The sequence below is a fragment of the Nannospalax galili genome, unplaced genomic scaffold (genome assembly GCF_000622305.1).
Source record: "Nannospalax galili isolate Female #2095 unplaced genomic scaffold, S.galili_v1.0 scaffold155, whole genome shotgun sequence".
NCBI classification, from domain to species: domain Eukaryota; kingdom Metazoa; phylum Chordata; class Mammalia; order Rodentia; family Spalacidae; genus Nannospalax; species Nannospalax galili.
Genome location: NW_008339923.1, coordinates 603278 through 607849, shown reverse-complemented (window position 1 = coordinate 607849; position 4572 = coordinate 603278).

The window sequence follows — 4572 nt, the reverse complement described above, 5'->3', positions numbered from 1 at the left end:
AGGAAGAGAAGGCTTGACCCATGCTGTGTAAAGGCTTTCCAATGTGCATATCCTCAGGTCTTTCATGTACCTCAGCAACCCCCTAGTTATCTTGGTATGTAAGCTCAGTAAATTCATTGGTTCCCCAGTAAAACTTTAATCAAACATTGATTTGACACTAGAACCTTAAAAGGGAATAAGCATTGCTTAGTATCCCAAGACAAGGAATTCTCACAATAGATGGAAAAATTTTTAATTGTATTATGTCTTATAATTGTTAAAAAAAGAAAATGAGAATGTAAAAGGTGTTAAAAGGATATGGTGATATTTTCAAAATGGACTGAAAAATGAGGAAGCCTAAGCAAGTGATGAAGGTCTGTGTAGGTTTGTTATGACATATAAATGATGAAAGAAAAATAATATATACATAATCTTAAATTTTCTAAGGGTCATAGTTTAGTCAACTAGTTTAAGCTGCAAAATATATATCTAGTCTAGGTTTATCTGAGAACTTATTTTTTTTTTACCCAAGCTTTATCTACATGTACACGATCATTAAAAGTACCAGACTGGTGGAACTAACCTTATTGGATGTTTAACAGCCATTCTGTGAGGCCTATACTAATCTGGTCAGAGGGACTTAAAGGACAGTTTTTGCCCCTTGCCCTCCAAGGTTGACTAAGTTCCAGGGTACTATGGAACATCTCTCAAAATGTCCTGTAACTGTGGTGAGTCACCTGTCCTCCTGTTCAGGGAGGCCATGGAGACCCCACCAGATAGACTTGAACCAGTATCCAGTCTCCAAAGAGGAGTATCAACTCAGGAAATATCTCATTCATGTTTCCAAGTGAAGCCAGCCATGGTTGAGCAGGACCTTTGATTTATCTTTACATAGATGGAACTGGTAAAAGAGAGCCAGGGGCTCCTCCCAAGTCCAGGTGACCCCTGAGGAACATGTCCTCAAATGACCTTAAGTGTAAATATAAATTGATTTATTTGGGCCAACTGCATGGTCTTAAACAATCAAAAGGAAAGTATAACCAAGGAGTAAATTGATCAATATGTTTCTTTAGGAGTTCAAGGGATTATATTTCTCAGACATTAGGCTTAAGTCCATATGAAAAGTTATTTAGACAATTATTTCTCACTGATGATTTTGTTCCTAATCAGAAAGTGCTGCTCAGATGTAAGACTTCAAATCTTAGTCTGCAATACTGTAGTGCCCACCTGTAGCTAAGGGAGACAACCAGCTATTGTTCTAAAATGATGGCCAAATTTGTTTTCTCCCCCTATCTAGAAGCCTTTGACAGGGAACCGATAGATGGCCAAATTTGTTTTCTCCCCCTATCTAGAAGCCTTTGACAGGGAACTGATAGTGATTCTAACCACTTCTACCTATTAAAGTGCCTGAAAGCAAATCCTGAATCCATCACTCTTGAGTCCAGTCTTGGCAGACTAAAGAAAAATGAAGAGGAACCCAATAGAGGGATGCTTTTGGAAGTTCTCATTGAGAAACTCCAATGGATCCTCATATGAATATTTGAAAATTGCCCTGTTCTGACTTTCTTTTAGTTCCCTGTCTAGAACTTGTAGTGCTAATTGCTCTTGCCTTTACTTCTCCTTCACATCTCCTATTCACCAGTCAAGGACTTTCTTTTCCCCCTATAGATAAGAGTTATGCAATTTGGGAGTCTTTTTGATAGACCCACTGAAGGAGTACCCCAATTGCCTCATCCTGTGTCCCTGTTTAGCATGGAAGAAGCCAGAGTAGTTTGTGTCCTGATTCCCTATCTGCAAGCTGGGTAACGTCTTGAGAAGATGGTCTGATAAGAATAGGAGGTAGGAACTGGTTAGGCAGTTAGTTTAAAAAGACCCCAAAGAAAAGTACCCAGCTTCTTGGCTAAAATTCAAAATGTCCTTGGGCCTCTTAGCAACATACTCTGTTTCCAAGGCCAAAAATGTCCAAAGTATGTGGGAGCTCTTATCTAACCCTTAAAAGATTTTAGTGTTACCTCTTCAGAGGGGGGAATGTTAGAGTAGCAAAAAGTGCCATTTAAAAAAAAAAGAAAGAATACATGAAGTTATCAGAAAAAAGTGATGGGGAGATATGGGAAGAGCTGGAGGGGAGGGGTAGACTTGGATTTGATCAAAACACTTCATTTGCTGATATGCATGTATGAAATTCTCAATAAATTATTTAAAAATTAAAAAAATTTATGTGTATGGGTGAATTTTTTGCATGTATGTAAGTGCACTCATTTCGTGCAATGCCCGCAGAGGTCAGAAGAGGGTGTCAGATCCCCTGGAACTGGAGTTCTCCAGTGTAAGAAGCTTAGATTGAGATGTAGAATATATGGTCTAATTTCAACTTCAAACTCACTAAATGATCTGAGATAGCTGATTTTATGTGTCAACTTAGCTGTGCTAAGGGATGCTCAGATAGCTAGTCAACCTTTGTTTCTGGGTGTCTGTGAGGGAACTTTCAGAAGACATTAACAGTTGAATTAGTATGTTACAGGGTTGTGGGGTAATGGGTGGTCTCCAGGGGATCTGCTGTGTTCCTTCAGTGGGATGGCGAACAATTGGACATCTGGGAAAGTCAGAAGAGCAAAACATGGAAAAAGTGAAAGTAGCATACAGGAGGAGCTGGAGAGCCACAAATGCAGGACAGTGACAGTACCTGGAAAGGGGAAAGAGTAAATCACCTTTGGAGAGCCAAAAGGTTGACAGGCAGGAGAGGCAAGGGAGAGAAGGCTGGGAGTGCAGATGTAGAAGCCTTTTGGACAGCTGCGGGAGCTGTCCCAGGGCCTTGGAAGCCATTACCATGGCAACTGCCTCCAAGACTTGGAAGCCACTATGCAGGAACCTCTTGGGAGCTGCCATGAGCTGGGGTTTGGAGTCAAAGTGGCAGAAGAGATGGGTAGCAGAGAGTGAGAGAACTCCAGATGTAGAGAGCACTGTGGCAGGTGCCAGAGTGGAGCGAGAGTCAGACACAGAGAATGGGAAAACAATAGCTACAGAGATAGAAGAATGAAAAAGCACGCTCCATTGTAGCGGACTACCAGCTCCCATTGGAGTGGGTTCGGACCCCAGAGCTGGGAATCCCAACTGAGAGCTCTGGGTTGGGCCTTTTATAGGATCCTGGCGCCCTCTCCTCTCCTGACTCTCCTCTCCCACGGGTGTTGCTCTGGGTACCCTCCTTTGGGTGGGCTCCTCTCATCGGTGGGCTTTTTATTCTGGCTTAGGACTGATTACAGTTGCAGCAGCTCTTCCAGCCATTACCAAACGACAGCAGTTTTAACAGTTCCAAAAAGCCCTGGGAATGGGGGCAAGAAGTGGCCCTGCTTTCCTGCTCTGACCAAGTTCCCCCAACTCTCCCTCAAGTAGATTGACAAAAAGGTCCTCCCTCACCAGTGTTGGTGGGCATCATCCTATTGAGGGTTAGATCAAAAGGTAAAGAAGGCTCCATGTCCATCAACAAATGAACACAGAAGTATTTGGAAAGGAGAGAATGAATGTTTTGGCCAGGTTTTTCCTATCTGTGACAATCCCTGACAGAAGGCACCTGAGAGAAGAAGATTTATTTTGGCTCATGGTTGCAAAAGTTTCAGCTCACATTTGACTTGATCCATTGTTTCTATGCTGTTGAGGTAGACCACTGTGATGCACCGGCTTGTGGTGTAGTTACCGTGTGGCGGCCACTAGCTTACATGGGACATTTCATATTTCATTCAGAATGACAGCTTGATGAAGAAACAGAACCTGCCTATTGCATACATGTTATGATTTGTCTACATGAAATATTTTAAGTCACATCCAATTTTTTGAATTAATAAAATTTAGAAGCTTGGTAGAAACAAATCAGAGTAATAATTGCTGTTTTTCTATAGATAGCCAGGGGATATTAAAAATAGAACTTTCATAAATGTATCATTTACAATAGCAATCAAATAGCTAAAGACAGACATACAAATTTAGCAAATATTGTTAAAAACATTGAAAGATAGCATTACTACTGAACCTAATAAAATATTTTGCAAAGTGGATGTAGCTTCTCTTCCTATCTAGGAAGAATAAATATTGCAAAGGCAACATTTTCTTTTTTAAAAAAATTATTTAATAACCATATAATTAGAAGACGCATTTCGTTACAACAGCATTGACATGTTCAATAACAATTTCCAGAGCTAAGATGCATCTCTTTCAAAATTGGCTGTAAATTTTTAGGTTTATAGTCGAATTGTAGAGCTGTCTTTGTGGATTGGCCCAGAGCCTCCCTGTCAAGATAACCCAAAAATCTGCTAAAATTTAAGACCAAGTCTCTACTGAGAACTTCGAATAATGACTAGATTTTTAAGGAAATGCTTTTTAACATCATACGGTGTTGAAAACAAATGTTTCTCATTTCATGAAAATCATCTTTGAAGCGCTGGGAAGCTAGCTCAGCAGTTAAGAGCACTGGCTTCTCTTCAGGAGGATCTAGATTGGGTCCCAGTGTCCATATGGCAGGTGTACTGGATAGCTTTAGTGTCAACTTGACACACCTGGGTTGAGGGAGCCTCAATCGGGAAATTGCCTCTATTGGACTGGCCT